We start from the raw sequence: 20,404 nt of genomic DNA on the forward strand, positions 1-20,404 counted from the left end.
TGACACTAGTGTTACGTAAAAAGGGGATATAACAGATGAGACTTCTGCAGTTCTGAGTGAGGCCTTATGCGCTCTTATGCGGCATCGCATGCGTTCATTACCTTGTCGGTGGTTAGGCAGCGTCAGGGATGGCGGGCGGCGCAGCTCCACACACCTCGCCGTCTCGGTAGCAACTCTCTCAAACTTCTCCTTACTACTGTTTACCGAAGTTGGCTTAAGAAAAAGGTATCTGGCTGTGTTTGCAACTGACCAATCTCCATCTCAATGTTAAGCTCCGCCTACAAAAATTCTGTCTATCCAATGAGGAACATTATACTTTTCATGGTGGGGCAATGTTTTTAATGTTTGCTACGTAACAGACACATGTATAGTCTCACGCTAAAACTTGCAGCTGGTGTGGCCCTTTTAGTGTTATCATAAGATCTATAATGTTCTTCTGGAGGGCTCTATCTTTTAACATGGGCTGGGGGGGTGGACCTCCCAGTAGTCGGCCAGCAATGTGGGTGTCACTTATCGTAGGGCCTTCTAGCTACACGACTCTGCTCTCAGCTTCTGTCCTCGCTTCTCCCCTCGGAACTGCATCTGTTTCACGGTGAGAAGGTATGATATGCATTTAGGCATTCCTGTGTTAGTCTGTGGTATTCCATTTGCTCACTCGTTGATCGTATTACTTTGGTTAATTTAATGTCAGGATTTATTTGGAGCTATGTGACATATTGCCGGATTTGCTATCATGTCAGGGTTTTCATGGAAGGTGTTGGATTTGCCTGACAACTTACACACAGATTGTTAAAACAGGCTCTGGTAAATATACGAATACATGTAATCAGACATGCAGTCAGCACACCACTTGTCGTAACTGTTCTTTGTTAGACATACACATCACATGGCACTTTAGACTTAAACTTTACAAGGTGGGAGAGCTGGAACCAAACTGGTCCATTGTGTTTCTCTCCATTTTATTGTTCTCCCATTGACTGAGAAGAAGGGTTTCTCACGAATTTTATACCGCATGACAACCGTCGACTTACCTCATGACCTTGAATGCAGCTCACATAATTGCCTAAGGCTTGTGAGGTGTTCCTTGGGTGATTTTGATACACAGTGGTTCCCCGGAGACAGGAGGAATGGAGCGGGGAGTGGAGGTTGTCTTGAATATAAAGTGTCCAAGTGTGTAACCCGAACCTGGAAATCCTTATCTTACCTACTGGTACCCTTGCCCGTGCATCTGAAAACCCACCGAGCGATATGGAAATCGATGACAGCCACTATGTAGTACGTCTGTGGGAGCGCGGTCGCCAACACAAGCGTCACTGCATGCCAAGCCTGCCTTCGTGGCCTATTAGGGCTTGCGGCGGCTCTTCAATGCCAGCTGCGTGGTTGCTTCATCCACCAGTTGCATTCTTGGTTCAGAATTCGCTGCTTTTGGTTTTCGATCTTGGTTTGCCCGTAAAAAGTATTATCCTGCCGAGGCGTTTCCATTGTCTGTTGCTCTCTCGTGTTGCGCTCTTGATCTTTGGCGACTCGCTGTCCGTGCTCTTGACCAGTCAGCAAACCACCACTATTTATGAAATTGTTTCCAAACTTTCTTGATTCTGATCACTATAAATCTACAGATAAGAAGCCCCTTATAACAGATCCTGGGCCAGGATTTGCACTGACAACCTACTGATTTCTCTTAAAGATTTTCTTATCTATAGTTCCTTGAAGCACTATGGAGTTTACGCCTTGATATTCCCAGACAAATCTTCAGAGAACCTCTTAGTTCCTTATTATTCCACCTACTTTTCAGTGTGCTTCAATCCTCTTCTTTCTGATGTTCCCACAGTCCACACTCATTTCAATACAACGTTGTGCTCCAGACACACATTCTCAGAAATCTGCTTCTAATATTTGACAGTACACTTCCCAGGATTGCCCTCTTTCCCTGTTCTAACCCGAGTCTTATGTCTTCCTCGCTTTGTTCATCATGTGTAATTTTGCTTACAAAATATTAGAATCCCTTCACTTCTTTTAGTGGACCCTAATTTTGATGTTTATCTCTGAAGGGTGGCAAGTCACTCTCTCACATTTTACTAATCTGTCGGTCAGATTAATAATTTTATGTCATGATCTACTGTTCCCCAGCACTACATTTGTCTACTTTACTTTATGACTATTTTATATGAGGAAAGTGTGAGCAGAATGTTCTTATAACTGCATGTGTAGCCTTTAGAGAAATTGTACCGGAGGGGCTGTAGTGAAGGCGATGGAGAACAGGGAGGAAGATGGATTGTGGGCCACAAATGTTGTGTCCGCAACTTAGCTGTCTTAGTGATTCGGGGAAGCAACGTTCTGTGAATTGTACCCGACCTCGTGCTGTGGTACTCCTCTCTTCACACTTAGGGTTGGAGCAGGGGGCGCCGCCTCGCAAAACATTTTACCTGGACCAGGCGACAGTCCGTCATGAAAGTGACCAGATGGCGGAAAGTATATGGAGGAAGCCATTTAAGAGAAACTACTGCAATCTGAGCTTCTGTGCGAACGGTGTTACGGTCATAAAACTATAAGCAATCTCATGTTAGAACTTGGGACGATATAATCAGAGCAGCTGGTGCATGTGTTTAGTGGAGGAAAGACTAACTGCCCTGATGCCAGAATGTCGCCAGGTTCTTTTAGGCAGCGGAAAAAACATATTTTTCATAGACACGGCTGTCTTCATAACTTAACAGCCTTATTTCAGAAACTGGGAATCGTCAGTCTGGAAATACTAGATCTCTTTGTAAATGAGGGTCTGTGGTCCCATCTAGGTATTCGTTTCTTTTGCCAAAACATGGCTATGCTTACAGTGAGAACGACGCCTCCCTAGTCTTAAGGCTTCTTGTTTCAGACAAGACGAATTGTGAGTCGCTGATTGACTCCCCTCAAGGTACGTAAAGTAAGGGGTTGCTACCGCAGTGTAGCAACTTTAGTGCTCTGTCTGTATTGGATGCCGGGCCGGCCGGCGGGGGGCCGGGGGTATTCAGAGAGCGGAGGACGTGTAGAAAGTGTGTGCAATGAAACAGTCATTGTTGGCCGCCGTATTGGGAAATATGTGGTTTTTTTTTAGATTCACAAGCGATACTAATGTTAACGTGGATTTGATAACGTTCATAGTGCAGGTTGTTGCGTTTCAAACGTAATTGCGAGTATTTAACTTCGATCAAATGATTCTGTGATGAACTATTTTGTACTAAGAACTTGTATAGGACTTCGAACATTTCGTGGTCGATGTTTGCTGTAGAAACTACTTTAATAACAAGGTCGAAAGAATAGACAAAGCTTTCTCTGCTAAAAAGAACTCATTTCACTCGCAAGTAATCATCGAATGACCAAATGCAAATGTCAGTGTTACAATGCGAGGAGATCCCGTAGTAGTTTTCTTTCTCTTACATTTCAAGAGTTTTACAGGCAACCGTCGGAGTCTGCAGCTGCTTCCTGACCCCGATATTAACTTGTCTACATGTACAAAATTACGTATGCTGTGGGAGTAGTCGACGCCGATCAAAGTAGTTTCCTACACAGACATACAGAGACACTGCACACACTTGTTCAGTAACAACGAGTTTAATATTACCAGCTAGAAAAACATTGAAATCAAATTCTTCCTTTGAGCAGAAATAATATACAGTGAGTCAAATTGGTTGGCTAGACCAGCAAATGGGTGCACCTCACACTGAAATCTACCGTGATTCCAGGGCTCTGGTAGGGAACTTCCCGTGTTCTAATAATCAGAATGCCAGTCTGCGTAGTTTGCGGGTTCTCATGGACGCATCAAAGCATCACAGATGCCTCTGCGCTTCGCCCCTCGCCCACAGCATGCCGTTTTCTGCTTCCGCCTGCATCAATGTGGAAGGTTAAAGCATCATTGATGTGTAGCGCTGTTAAATGATATTCGAAGTCCTTGTTATTCGTGAACTATAGTTTGTCGTATATATGGTCGTAATTGGTTCCATGTTAATGGAATTTGGCTTCACAGTTTATTCATGTAAGCGAAGTCTGATTGCGTTGTAAAAGAGATTAATTCACGGGAGAATTTGTATAGTTTCCACCCCAATGAATGCTTTGCAATCAAGCACCATTCCTGTCCTCATTTATGTTTGTCGTTTTTTTTTTTTTTGTAGGATTTGTCAACTCGATTGTAGTTACTCCCCCAGCCATTCACTGTTTTATTTTATTGTGGTGATACATGGATATTCCAGCAATTAAGACTGCAATCAAACTAACTTAGTTAATTTAATGATTAATTTGAGTTCTTAATGTGACGGCAGAGTAAGGCAACAAAAGTGCTCACGATTTGAAGATCGTTGAGAAAATAATACTTTTCTACAGAGGGGTCCAAAAAAATGTATCCACTGTTTAAAAGTCCATAACTCGCAAACTAATTGACGGAGTTGTCTCATTTTTGGCAAAAGTGTAGCTTAAAGTACAACGTAAAGATATCACTGTAGGTGTTCGAAATGGTCACCGTTAACATCCACAGACAAACGATGCCGCCGAACTACAGCACGAACTACTGACTGCAACGTGTTCAGTTGGATATTTACACATGAATGTACGATGGATTCTCGAAGTTCATCCAATGTGCATGGCTTTTGTCGATAAACGACATACTTGAATGTTCCGCACAGGTAAAAGTCGAGAGGAGTTAGGTCTTGGGAACGTGGTGGATACTCCACAGCACCTCTACGGCCTATCCATCATCCTGGAAGATTTTCGTCGAGATACGTACTAACACGATTTTTGTAGGAGGCTGGGGCACCATCTTGTTGAAAGTAAACTATTCCGTCTCCATACAAGTCTCGGATGGCAGGTAAAATGGATGTCTGAGGCTTCTGAAGGTACACCTCACCCGTAACTGTGCCTTCAAAGAAGAATGGCCCAATCAAGCACCGGTAAGATAACCCACACCACACATTTACTCCTGTCCAATTCATAGCTTTGTCTACATGTACGTTCGGATTTTCGGCGGCCCTGTAGATGCAATTGTGACGAGTTACTGTACCATTGAGTTTGAACTGTGCCTCATCAGACCACACAATCATCTCTCCAACCTCTTCATCGTTGCGCACCATGATAGTAAACCATTCGCAGTACTCCATTCCACGATCCACTTCGCCGAACACTGGAGCGACTCACTCCAGTTTCACGGGCACACTGTCTCACAGACTTCTGTGGTGAGAGGGTGAACTGTAACACACGACGAGAGTTAGCTGGACTTGTCACTGTTGCAGGTCGTCCAGATCGTTGTTTGTGTACGTATTTAACACAGCCTTCTGCTTCAAATTTGTCTCGAATTCGACGAATCGTTAAACGAGTGGGTGGCTCTGTTTGATACTCATTTCGCCATTGCCGTTGAACCTCATTAATGTTTTCGTACTTAAAATACCACTCCAAAACTGACTTCCTTTCATCGAATGTAAGCCTTGCGCCAGCCATGTTCACTCGAGTAACTAGGTGCAACTAAGAACAAAACACTGACTATCTGGCGACTGTCATCTGGCAAAACGAAACAACGCAATACAATGCTTGTGTGGCGATTGCCGGAACTACAAACTATTACACTACCAAAGATGAGACAACTCCGTCAATTAATTTGCCATTTATGGATTTTTAAACAGTGTATACATTTTTTGGACCCTCTGTATACGCAAAGATAATATTTAGCATTACTTTCACATGCATTTACGATAAACCGGGTGACTTCTTGCATCCCTAATCTCATTTCTCATACTCGTCATTACTTTCATCTCTCTTCACTTTACTTTCAGTCCATAGTGTGTTCACCAAAAGTCCGATTACTTCATTCAGCGCGTTCAGCAATTATTCCTCGCTTTCACTGGGAATAACAATGTCATCAGTGAATCTTATTATCGATATCATTTCACCCTGGCTTTTAATCCCACTCTTGTAACTCGCCTTTATTTCCGTCATTGCTTCTTTGATATACAGTTTGCACCTTATGGATCTAGGATGCGTCCGTGTCTTACACGTTTTAAGCCGAGTAGTTCATTCTTGATCTTCCATTTTCATTTTTCTCTCTTGGTTTGTGTACATGTTGTATATTATCCATATTTCGCTCTAAATAACACCTTTTTCCCTCAGAATATCGAACATCTTACATCTTATTACATCGTCGAAAGTATTTTCTAGGTCCACAAATCGTATGAAAATGACTTTTTCTTTCTTAAGTCTTGCTTCCATTCACAACCGCAACGTCAGAAATGCCTCTCCGGTTTATTTCTCTAGAAGCCAAACTGATCGTCGCTTAAGAGATCCTCCATTCTCTTTCCCATTCTGAATCAATATTATAAATGACAACAATTAAATGTTTCCGCCATTAATATAATTGTGCGATAGGTCCCACAGTTATTCGATTTTTCTAAATTGTTTGGATATTAATTTTAGAAGGTCAGTTGATCTGGTTCGATTCCCTTGGTTTCTATAAAAAAAAAAAAAAACTAGATAAGTGGTTAGTTTGCCATTTCCCCCAAAGATCTTAAGAAATCCGAGGGAGTGGCTGCACGAAACCAGACAGAAGATTGATCATAAAAGAGAGACAGAATCCTCTTTGTAACTGACTCCAGAAGCTGCGAAAGCAAGATGTTCGGTGAACGAGATGCTCAAGCAAGATACCAGAAGTGAAACATTTAATAATGTATATTCTGTTATTTAGTAATATTTCTGAAACTTTAAAAAATGAGGGATCGATGGTTAAGGCACTTGATTCACAATCTGGAGGGCTGAGGTCCAAATCCGCATCGAGTCATCCTGGTTTTGGTTTTACATGTCTTGTCATGAGCTTTCGGCTCAGCGTTCTTTTACAAGCCTCTCTAAACTCTTCTTAGCTGCCACATAGTATGCCATTTCGCCTGCTCCACTTCTTGCATCCTGCATCCGCTGATAGTGACATTGCCGGGTAACCGCTTCTTTTCTATCGTGGGGCTGATTGATATCGTACCCATTCTTTTACAAGTTACACTGGTTGTTTTTCCATATTCAATAAAAATATCTGCACCACGCATTCGCGGAACGATTCCTGCTTTTTTTTAGGTATCAGTAATAATCCTCTTTTTGTCCTGTCACCAACTGTTATTAAGTTAATGTACCTCGCAGGTTAAGTAGGGATCGACCATGCTATACAAATCATTACGATACTACGTTGCTACCTCTACTAAAATCTGTGATGCTCTTGCATGCTTCTGGTTGGATGAAAAGAGTCAAAAATGGTTTCCTTTTCCTGCGAAAAAGTCAATTTTCAGATGTACGCCTCAGAGTTTGAGAACACTATGATGTTCATTTGTGTGAAAGCAACTAATGATCCTTAGTTAATGTAACATGTGTAAGCAAACAGCCAGAAAAGCAGTCATTCTCAAAACAATATTCCTAGAATAACAGTTCTGGCACATGTGCTGCCTATGACAAATGGGAACGAGAAAGAAGAAGGGACGAAAGTATTTGTCTGTCATGAGTACATTTAATGAGAAAAGGAATATTTAAAATTCTCAGAATGGGAAATTAAAACAAGAATACCAAGCAAGAACAGAAACGAGAAGATGATTTTGTAAATATATTTACATTACGAAACACACTATTATTGTAGCTGAGATTAAACAACTGTCGGCACGAGTTCTTCGTCGAACGCCAAAACACAGCGCTAAAGATAATCGCAAACAGCGATACGCAAGATGATACTTGTACGCAATTCCCAAAGAACCGCCCCTGGCTGGGACAGTAGTGCGAAACGGCTTCGCTAGCCGGCGCATCTGCATTGCTAATGGTCTGTAGCTGCGGAAACAGCGGGAGCCAGTGCTCTGTGGGGCGGCAGGATGCGACGGCCTGGCCAGGGGGAGGGGGGGGGGGAGGCTGGCTCATCCAGCAGCCAAGTCCTGCAGCCATTTCGCGAAATTAGCCGCTGTTGGAGGCAGTCCTCCCCGCTGGGCACTATCCGACTGTCTCTTTGACGTGAAGTCTAAATCAAGAAGACATGACACAAAGCGTCTACGCTTTCCAGCTTCCAGCTTTCTTTTCCAGAGTTCCTTAAGAGAACCAAGAGTATTATTTCGACCCGAAGCCATTTGATACGCTGTACGTAAGTGACATTTAAGTACTACCAGGAAAATATTAGAAGGCTTTGTAGAAAGAATGATTTCACAAATAATTTAGTGTGAACACGACGTTAGTTCTCTATCCTTTGTGACCGTTTAATGATTAGTTATACGAAAAATTACGTGAGAGAGCTCTGCATAACACTGGGCCTCTATCAGAACGTCTACCATTGTAAATATATCATATTAATAACAGTTGAAGTAAACTTCTTGTTTGTGTCAGTTCATTTCACGAAACCAGTTTCAGGAGTTTCCGATCATCGACGATATCTGTACTACAAACGACACATAATTCTTGTAAGGCATTACTATAGTATTCGAAGTAGTAGCCTTTTATGTGCATGTAATACAGATACCGCCGATGATGGATAACGCACGAAACTCGTCCGGTAAAATAAAGTAGTACCAAAAAGCAACTTACGTCAGACAATCAATAATATGACATATTTCAATTTCTGGAAGCTGTCTAATGTTTTCGTATGTTTTCTAACATTATAAATAATTAACCTTTGCTGTACTGGGACAACATGAACGAGGGCGTTGCACGAGTAGTGAACAAGATCCTTGACTCTATATTCAAGTTTATCTAAGGTTCGGTTGCTCGCTTGTTAGTTGTGCAGCGCTAGAGCATTCCTATTGGAGACATAGTAGTGACCTGTTCTCTTTTTAGAGAGGGAGATTTGATATTTGCGAATCTGAGAAAAATTACCTGGATTATTTTATTATGAACATAAAAACTTCTTTGCATCGTATGTTATTGATTCTACTGATGGAGGAGATTCTTTAGTGGACTTTTCCAAGGTAACCAATGCATGCACAAGAAAGGAATGTTTGTTTGCCGTAACTATTAACTGAAGGAAATCTTCGTACCTGATATAATTAATAACATTCATGATCAGTGTTTATTTGATCACATCGTTTCCATTATGTCACAAATAACGCAATTGGTTGGAATGCCTATAATTTATGTATTGAGAGATTTGAGTAATTGTTTAGGTGTTCTTATCTTGTACAGTCTCCTTTGATAATAATCAGAGTTTAATTTTTCAAGAACGACTCTCTTTACAGTAAAACCCTCCTCCATAAAAAGAAATTTTGTAGTGAGTAGTTAATTTTTTTTTGTTTAGTTGATGCATCTGCTGAATTCTGTTTGCTTTCGAGTAAATAGTTTTCACTGAGTACGCCATTTGTTATTTTCAGCATTTAATTAGATTAGTTTTTATTATTTCAAATCCAGTGTTTCATTAAGTTTAAAGTTTACTTTCATGTCACTGTTCACAGGGCCAGCCATCAGTCAGTACTGCTCAGCAGTTGAATACGATATCTACCGCAGACGTTACACGAGGAGAAAGTTTTTGGAAAAAGAATATCAGGTATTTTCATTTATAGATAAATTTTTATAGAAACTTCACAGCCGCAGAGCACCAAATGCACACGATACATCTATCACTCTCTTCGGGTTGACTGTAATATAATAAGAATTTATGAGATTCTAATAAAATCTCATCCGCATTTACAAAAATCGATAATTACACTGTAGTGACCATTTCTGTTCCAAACATTTTATTACATCTACTTCTAGAGTGCCAAATATAATTGTCCCTAACTGTTTTCTTATCCATTTACTGCGTCCTCATTTCATTTGTACTTAACAGAATCTAAAATGAGCCTCGGAATTCTTAAACAACGTACTGCGTGTGTCAGTCATTGATACTTGACGTCTAATCGTCCCTAGTATATATTTGATCTGAACCTGTAATGAGGGCTAGACAAAAATGAGTACAGGTACAATACTACAAGAAATTGAACAAATACTTCAATAAGGCAGAGCTCGTTGTTGCAGGGGATTAATCACTCAGCATTGGTCCTTCTACATTTGTTACTTGTGATACATTATTTTCTGTTAGAGGTGTTGGAGACTGTTGATCGGTAACTACGTCTTTAGAGATATTTCACGATGATTAAGGAGAGTATGATTAAAAATAGAAACAATAGGATATGTTTCTCTTAGGCTTTTAATTATGTGGACAAATTAGGCTCAATTATTACTCTCACCCCAACGTAGAATGTCATATTGCTTTACATTAGCTTCATATTTCAGACAGTTTTGTACAAAGGAAGTGATAAAGAAAGGTAAACTTAAATCAGTTTTAAAATGATACAAAATAAATTACCAAACAATGGGTATTAAGAAATAGGCACTGCACAGAAAAAATGACTGCTATTTTTCTTATATTTCTGAAATAATGGTATGTAAAAAAGATTCCTCTGTATAAATATATCAAACATATTTCACTATCCTCTTTACAGGAATTCGTATTAACACAAGGTAGTTCAGACACGCGATGAATCACTTAAGCAGTTAACTCACTGATCACACATGATGCGACTGTGGTGCAGAAGAGCAAACTATCCCTCACCTGATCTTCGAATGTCCTGCGAGGAGGTTTGAAGGAGAATGGATGGGTATCAAGAATGCTACTGCACGTGCTGTTCAGTGGGTGACCTGCTTATATGTGGACTTGTAATAGCTACAGTGGCTGTCTCTCTAATCTTTCGCATATTGTTACTTGCAATCAATCATTTCATAATATATTTGTAATTCGTTTATTACATCAATTAATAGTATATGTGCAATTTTACTCTGTAGATGCCATACGCTAAATAATTAAATAAATAAACTTAAGCAGTTAAAGTTATTATTTCGGAACAAGGAAACGTTTTTGCCCAAGAAGTTATGCAATGCTATCTCCTCATTTCCGGGGTGTAATACAAAAGGTAGGAGGAATTGTGTCTGTCATACCAAACGTGATACCGTCATTGCTAGTTTAAGTTGATAATAATTCTCCGCTAAATATTTCCAGAATATTACAACCTATATGTAATAAAGTATACTGAAAGCTACTCATCTAAATTAGTGCCGTCTAGAGTTATTTTAACCTCCATTTAGTTCCGATACTCTACTTTCCAACTTCTATGTAGGCATACGAGTATTTCACGCTAGATGTGTTTCTACATCTGTTCGTACTTCTAAACTACATCTTATGACAAACTAGGTATTAAATACGTCTTAGCCCTTCTCACAATTCATATCACTCCAATACTTATCAACCTCACGTTTCTCATTATTTTTATACTGTCTGACACACGGCACTCCAAAATCTGCAACTTTAACACTCGCATTTTCTGGCATCTTAAAAACCGTCGGTGGAACAATCAGGCAATATACAGCAACACATGCAGTAGAGTAACTTGTGATATTAGTAAGCACAACCCTGAAACTTCTGAAAATAAAGTTGTGCCGAATCAGTTTCCGGAAACTTTGTTACGCCTTTCTCGGTTAGTATTCTTATTGAGCTATATAAGTTATACTTGCATCCCTTATGGACTGACTCCAGTCGGAGACTGGCCTGAAGAAGACGTAAAAGAACCCTCAATTTTTCAATCAGTTGTCTGCAGAACATAATGATCGAAATCCTTGTCCCGATCGGAAATATTCGCATCCAATGAACTAGCTGTTGCGCGGAAGTTAAGGCGTTATCTGTACTCTCTTCGACTGTAAATATGCTTTTAATCTATTTGGAACTTGAATAACATAAAATATGCACCTCCAGAGTGAAGGATACCTTGTGGAAACAATATTTTTATTAGGAAGCTGATAGTGGCTGTTGTGTTGATTCTATGATTTTTGTCAGCCATCAGCAAGAAAATTACGATGTTATGGAATTAGGGTACGTTTATTAAATTAGGTTTAACTCTTATTTCTGTTTGTAGAACGCTGATGGTTACTTTAGTCTGCTGCATATCCAAAATGCACTTCCGGATGAATACGGGATTTAAAATTGACTTTCGGTATGTTTTGTATTACTACAGCTTCTTTTCACTTTACACGTTAGTTACTGACCACTTAGCTGTCCATATGCTGCCAAAGTTGTATTTCTTGACGGTGCTAGAAGAGTAGCTTTGTCGTCCAGCTCTCACCTGAGCTTGGAGCAAGTAATGTAATGAAAGAAATCGCTACATTTATCACTGCTAGTAATTTAATCATTATAATGAAACTTATTTCATTGTGTTTTGCACCAATTAGTCTATCATTGATGACATTATACTCCATGAAAGTGGCAACACGATAACATGTGTGCTAGAACACCCAATTTATGCGTTTGAGAGTGGAATGAGCAGGAGGGGGAGGGGTGTTAAGGGTCTGAGGGCCTAAGGGCATATCAGCGACACCATGCAGAAAGCGAATACGACATTTGTAGTCAATAATATTATCTTACACATACGTCCACGTCTCGTAATGTACATGTACTCTCCCTAGACATTTGTTAATGACAACTGGCTCTTGCAGAACAGCGTAAAAATACTGGGATGGATCACGATAGTTTAGCTAACAAATTTCGTAACGCACAGCATGTAATTAGTATATAGTATTTCTTCATTCAAAATCGTAGCACTCTCTATTACCTGAGTTAAGGATAACAATGGCTGATAAAGATCAATGATCATATTAACAATCACGATCAATAATATCTCTGGATGCCAAATTTTACAAAGCATCTTTTCAATACGTAGTTGTTTGTAAAGAATGACTATACAGTGAACGAAAGATAGAAAACGTAAAAGTGTTTCCGAAACACGTCGTTAATAGACAATCAGGTTACTGAAGCGGATGCCCCAGGGTAAGGAAATAACTAAACGAGCATGGGAAAGCTGCAGACCATTTATCACAAGTCATTTGTTACTTCACGAAAGTCCAGCAACCTTTTACTGCACAGATACCAAAAACACTAATAAAATACGAACGATTCAGGCAGTTATTGGAAAATTTCTTCATTTGCACCAATTAATTTAAGCGAATAAAGTGCACCCATTTCAGGACTGACAAGCAAGTAGTACAAATGAATGAAACTCAAACACCTGCTCAGCGCTGAGCAAACAGTGACGGCAACGATGCTGAAGATTACAATTCCAACATTTGGCTGGTCAAAGGGAGTGCTTGACGTTAATGAATATAACTTATCAGAAGCGTAGTAACATAATATTACAGAAGTCTGATATGCGACGAGCTGACGCCCGTTAAGTACTGATATTTTATGTAACGAGAACAGAAACAATTCTCAATACAAGTCCAGTATTTGATCAATCAGAGCATAATCAAGATACCTACGTGGAAATATCAATTTAATGAATTGAGCATTACACCAGAACTAAAGCTATTACGTTAAAACAAAACTCAAAATACAGAAAACACGTAAGGGGCATGTAAAGCAGCAAAGTCTGTATAAGATGGTTTAGAACAACGTGCGCTATTGGTTAAATTAGCGCCTGATTGCTACGAGACAGAAACTCACATTATGAGGGATGAACCGGTGAGTAACAGATAACACCCAGGGGCAGCGGCTCCAGACTCTGCTAACAGCTCGAAAAGCCGAGAGCAGAAAAGCAAACATATAATATGAGCATGATACTCATAGAACATATGAAAACTGTCAGACTAAGACAAGAAACTGAATCTGAGCATGGCCCCGAGCCCCAACCTAACCTTACATATTACAACAAGAATATTACAATGAGAATTACTAAAATAATTAACGGGCTAATCTTACAATGAAATATAACAAGAAGTTAATTTAATAACTAAGAAATCATAGCTTATTGAGACACATTAACTTAAGTGACTTAAAGCGTACCAGGCAAATCTCGAGGGCTAACACTCAATTAACTACAACAGTAATTATATTTTAAAAAAAGCATTAATTTTCTTGAAAATGACAAAATATCACCAGAGTTATAGAACAAAATTGCCCAAATGAGCCAGGTTTCACCGGGCCGATAGCGTTTGCTTACTACAGCCCTAGGCAGTTGGTTGTACATTTGCTGCATCAGTCAGGGGAGCAACAACTTCCAATACAAATAAGGCTCGGTCTCGTCCTCAATCGTCACTAGTATACTTGGCGGCCCAGAACATATGACACAATTAATTCCCAGCCCGAATGACAAGATAAACAGATACTGGCAAGTTGCAGTTGAAGAAAATTTTAAAACACACGAATATGGCACTCAGATAATTTCAGACGGGGGCACCACAAGGTAAATTTAACACCTGAGACAGAGTGATGGAGAACCACAGGCAATCCAGCGTAGAGGGAGCAATTTGAAAACGAGAGCAGATGTGTCAATAAAGTAGCGAGTACATTACCCCCAAAGGGCAGGGCAGACGGCACCAGAAAATGAACAGGACTCCACCCCCCCTCTTCAACAACTGTGCCCTCTTAATCCAGGGTAAACCGGCTGCGTCGACATTAGGCACAAGTACTGCCGACCAACGCCACTCTACCGACCATCGGCCTCTTAAGCAATCGTGCGCCTGTATTCTTCATGAACAGCTACCGTACGTTACATGTCCCTCCCGTCTATCTCTCCCTGAATGCGACCGACTGACTGCCCATGTGGCCAACAACCCGCTTCAAGGAACAACAACCGAAGAGTGAAGTAACAGGCGAACGAAGCGCCACCCGGAGACTAGACATAGACGAATTGCGCCAGAAGGCAAATACATAAAAATATAGAACGAGGCCACACGGCTCAGTTATGTGTTCCGACAAATTTCTTCAAGAATTGAAAGTTATAGAAAAATAATGTATTTTCACTTCGCTAGTCGGAAGCTTTTCTCTTGGCTAACTCAGTTCTATGACAGAGTATTTAGGATCCGTTATTGTGAATTTTTGGTATTGTAATGTATCAGGCAAACAGAATTTATGAAACGCTGTTGTTGTGGGAATACTTGGGGCTCTCATCTGGAATAGGTATATAAATCTAAGTTTTTCATTGTCTTTTCAATACAGTCCGAGTAAAGGTGCGGGTAGGTTCGAAGGACAGACCACGCTTTCATTTTAACCATTCTAGAAACAATAGCAATAATTTAATAAAATTACAAACATACATATTACTGCCATTACAAAATCCGTTTGATTTAATTGAGTAGATATTAGGTTTCGACAAAAGCCCACCACATAACGGTTGGAGACGAAGTGAAATCTGAGACTGGAAGAGAGTGGGGAACCAATATGTGATCAACCTTGTTCCATAAACAATCGTCGAATGGATCTGATGTGATTTCGCCTAACTATGATTCATTTTAGTTTGAAACCCCATACGGGGATTTCAGTCTAACTCCTCCCGAGTTCGAATGCACTGTATCCATTTTCGGTGATCCAGTGGGTTCATACAGTTGCTTATGGTGTGAAAATGGACTTAAGTAATTTTTTATGTCATGAGGTCGAATCACTAACTTTAAGGAATATTGGTTTACTTCAGGAAATGTTTTAGGAAATGCACAGACTCTACGTCATACTTTCTACATTTATTACTGTGCCGATGACAGAGTTAACTTGATAATTTAGTTGCAATCTCCAAATTTTCGCCGTAGATACATCCACGAAGACATTTCATCCGAATAATTATCGTTTTCTACTATTCAATTAGACGCCACTAAATCGTAAGTGTAGGACAAAAACTGGAAACGAACACATAATGTGGAGGTACGCCATTGTATAAGGGCAGTTTCTTTGAGTACTGGATAAGTGACAACGGACTTAATTATGTATAGATATTTGAAGTGGAAAGACCACATGAGGTCTTTTGCAGGTAAAATTAAGAAGCTGTGTAAGATTAGACGGTGGGATACCGGGAAATTATAATTTATCTACAAATTAGATTGCATTGAGAAAACTTTATGACACGTACGCACTTGTATGAGACATACTTGAATATTGCTCACTCACATAGTACCCAAATCGGGCTAACGGTGTACACTGAGAGTATTCAAAGAAGGTTGGTGCAAATGGTGGCTGGCTTGTTGGCGTGGGGATAGCGGTTAACGTAAAGGTTGAAATATTTCGACTTCCAACGTACCTCTATCGCACAACTCGCACGGAAAAATAAGACAAATAGCAGTTCTCTGTTTACCTTCCCAAGCTCCATTCGAGAATGAAACGCCAAGAAACCTTAGTATTGGATACAAAAACTTACTCTCTATCATGAATTTTACAGTGATGTGCAAAGTGTCGACAAAGATGTAAATTGAGATGTCTTTATGATGTCACAGATGAGAGACTAAGTTATCCGTTATTAGCAAGCAACCTGCCATGAAAGCATACTCTTTGCGACGTACCGTCCCTGGGAGTGTACTGCAGTTTCATCTGTTTGACTTAACGAATACTTAAGGACACTGTGTTCAAAAAGAAAGAAAGGTTTTAAAATACGAGCTTATAAGACATACTACATACAGGGAATGCCATGCCCTATCACCACGCATATTAATTATGTGAAATATTTTGTTGTCAGAGAAAGAAACAAACGTCCAGATGCGCCAGGAAATCCTCGCGCTAATCATATGTACTTTCTTGAAAACAAAGACCTCTGCCTCGAGTGCGAGCTAACGTATCTTTCGAGTGTGAGATTACTCAGCATTAAGTCGACCTGAAAATATTGTGCAGAACTGGGGAAAGTCTTCCTTTCTGCTTATTGTGTCTTAAAAAGGAGTAAGTATGTGCACAGAGACTATCCAATGACTCCATAAAATTCAAATTACCATCATATGTGCGTCGCTGTATCTATATACTATATTAATATTTTTTTCTGTGGCGTTACTCTGCAGTGAAATGTTTTGGTAGCTTAGGCACCAAATACATTTGCTGTGCATACGTGTTTTGTGCCATAACGCTTACGACTAATGCAGTCGTTATCAGCTGTCCCTAAAAGATTATGTAATGGAAATCAAAATTAATTTTTGGTTTAATATCTCGTCTCTAACAAGGTAATTACAAACGCAGTGAAAAGAAATTTGTGAACGGATTGTGGATTTACTAGAACGCAACATTTTATCTTCGATGGATAGTCATCGGTTGATGTAGTGGTTGTGTCAGGCGTGCTAAGAGCAGTAGGTTATGAAACTCCCATAGGTAATGTTCGTGGTAGATGATAATAATACTAAGCTCATAAATTTTTCACGTGGTACAATTATCTAAGGTGTATACGTGTTTTGTAAAGTACACTGCCCCGTATATCTGGCTGATTGTTTAGGCTAATACCGGGAACTACTAGAGGTATTTTGATACTGTTTTTACCGATTCACGAGGAAGCTTTGTGCATATAATTTTCAAATGAGTTGCTAAATATGTATGGGAATGAGGACGTATCAGGACGCAGACTTCGGCACCTCGTTGTGACATTGCCTAAGGTATTGAACTCCAAATTGCAATTGATATAGCATATAACAGTAGTGTGAAAGTTTTCTGTCAAAAGCTATTACGACAGACACCGCTGCGTTGTGCTGCGCTGTAATGATATGCGATTTTGTTATTATCTTTGGCAGTCTGTTTCAACTACGACTGAACAGATTGTTTCTGACATATTATTTCTCCTATTTGTGTACATAAAATTTAAAAAGGAGTTGCACACACAACAAGGTGCTATTTTGTCTTGCTCCACCCATTCGGTCGTAACAGAAAACTAATAAGTTAGAAGAGTGAAGTTATGGTTTATCGACTTACGGTGTGATGTGCTACTACAGACCCTGAATCGTCCGAAACTTTAAAGCGCCGCTCACCTGCATATTACAGCTATACGAAATATTGTCGCTGAAGCCACTGTTCTTACTGGTCCAGCAGTTGGAGAGACCTCTCTCATACTCCCTGTACCAATGGTTCCCAATCTGGTGGTAACATGACTTTTTTTGTTGTTGTTTAGGTCTCAAAACTAAATTATAATTAAGAAATCATTACGATTATGATTATTTCGTGAGATTGTAACAATGATTAAAAGCGTTACCAGCAATTATTTTTCTTTTTTCAAATACTATCGTTAACGATTGACTCTATGTTGTGAATGTTATACCTTGTGAAACTACTCTATGGACATCTTCTTGACATAGTCGACTCACTATGCACACAGTTCGTACTTTGTACCTCACTTCTATAACTGTCAAATTGAGGCACACATCTACCATAAGCTTAAATACTTCACGAAAACGCCTCCTTAGAGTATAACGTATGTAGTTCCCACGATAGACCACAAATCGCTTCTTTGTTCACAAGGCTAAACGGACAAACTGAGAGCACAACACGACAGTAAGAATGTAGTGGGCACTATACCACTGTAGGGCCTGCACAGTATTATTATCCATATTGTTGGCTGTGGTCAGAATCAGGCAATGGTAATCTGAAGTCTCCCAATTTCCGTCAGTTCTGAAGTAAGGAGTCCAGCAATCAAGTGATTTGTAAAAAGTGAGTATCGTGCATTTGATTTTAAATGGCAGTGCATGTAGTGGGTGTACATCGTGGTTTAAAAAAACACGTACAAAAATTAAATTCTCTTGCCTTTCGTCATTTTAAAAATGATAATATTCAAACACAATACTTTTAGATTGTAAAGTTTGGTTAGGTGCTAATGTAGATGGTCACAAACAGGTGGCGGGGGTAGGAGTGAGTGCTGCAGCTAATATTAGACAGTATTCAGTGTTTATGGTCTCCACATGATTCGAACAACTGCCTTTGTATAAATTATCCCAGTCTATTACACATCCCAAACACTTTTTGATCAGAAAGTTTAGATAGGCAGTTTGTAGGCCACTGCCTTCTGTGCTAACGATCCCATCCAGCTCACACATCCAATGTAGTTTTTGATTGTAAAGTTTAGTAAGGCGCTAAGGATGATGATGACAGATGAGAGATAAGTTACTACCAGACTGCATTCAGTGAATAAGGCTTCCGAATGACTGGGATCTGCAGTTCTTGTGTCAACGAGCCCAATTAATGCTATCGTAGATAAAACATAGTGCGAGAAATAAAGCGAAACAGCGCATATTCACAATATAACATATCACAGCACTGCGCATCATTTTCATTCTCTCAGCAGTTTTAACAGAAAAGCTGTACATTGTTGTGCAAATTATCTAGATTTTTGACAGCATGCCCCCCCCCCCACCCCACCGCCTACATACACACATCAAAAAAAGTTTTTCAACACCCCGGTTCCCAGAACCCCTGAAGATAGACGTTGACTGTGGATATTGTATCACAGACTCAGTCCCTTTGACTGTTCAGAGATGTCACTAAACCTGTCATTGCTGCACTCGCTGGATAGTGTGTCTAAGGAGTTCAGCCTTTATCGGTGCGACTAGAGTGTCGCATATGCCTTCGACCAATCGTCGGATAGGCGTACGTCGGACCTACGTAATGCCACCCCAAAAGAGCAGGAAATGTCCACCTTGCTGTGCTAGCTGGACAGTGTTTCTAAGGCGCTCAGCCTGATCGACCGATAGTGCAACCATAGCGGCAGCATATTGGCGAGGCACTCGTCTTCATGGACGACAATTCGCGCCCCCATCTTGCACATCTTAAGAGTGACTTCCTTCAGGATAACGACATTGCTCGACTAGAGTGGGCAGCATGTTCTCCAGACATAAACCCTATCGAACAAGTCTGGGATTGATTGAAAAGGGCTAGTAACTCCATTATCGATTAAAGTGGTTTATACACTGTTATTATGCGTATTTAACTATGAAATAATTGCTCTGTACTAATTAAGATATTCGAATTATCAGAAGGAAAGTGGAAGTTTATGATATATATACTATAAAAACTTAATAATATTTAAAAATAATGAAACTTCATAAAATTTGTATGCTCGTAAAAGAGAAATGGTATTTTGAATACAGGTTCATACTTAGGGGAGTTGGATTGTATAATGGAAAAGGTGTGGGGAACCCCCTCCGCTACGGAAGGGGCTTGGCGCGCGGGAAAAGATGGAGTTGGCGGTCAATCTGGTCGGCAAGAGAGAGAGTACATTACGCAGTCAGTCACCAGCACTTGTACAGTCAACACCGTGTGTGCCAAGTGATGCATTCGGAAGCTAATTTATGTTGAAATTGCTTCGGATGTGGTTGCGTCTATAATATGGTGCTCTTGTACTATGGAATGGCTCTGAAATGGTTAATACGTCGCCAAGAAGATATTTGAGAAGCGACTTAAATTGCAAGAGGTGAGACCAGATAGCCACCATGTGCATGCCACCACTATTGCGTCACTGCTCCGCTAACTTCAGGAAATTAGATATGTATTTTAGTATGGACCGGTACATTTGTGTGTTTTTTTTTTCAATAATAATTTCAGTGATACAAATATTTGTTTGAACTTTGAAATTGCCCTGATCATGAAACCTATGCAGGGTCCTATCCTAAACGTGCTAAACACCGAATATCCTGTTTCTAAATA

The sequence above is a fragment of the Schistocerca piceifrons genome, chromosome 5, assembly GCF_021461385.2.
Source record: "Schistocerca piceifrons isolate TAMUIC-IGC-003096 chromosome 5, iqSchPice1.1, whole genome shotgun sequence".
Lineage (NCBI taxonomy): Eukaryota > Metazoa > Arthropoda > Insecta > Orthoptera > Acrididae > Schistocerca > Schistocerca piceifrons.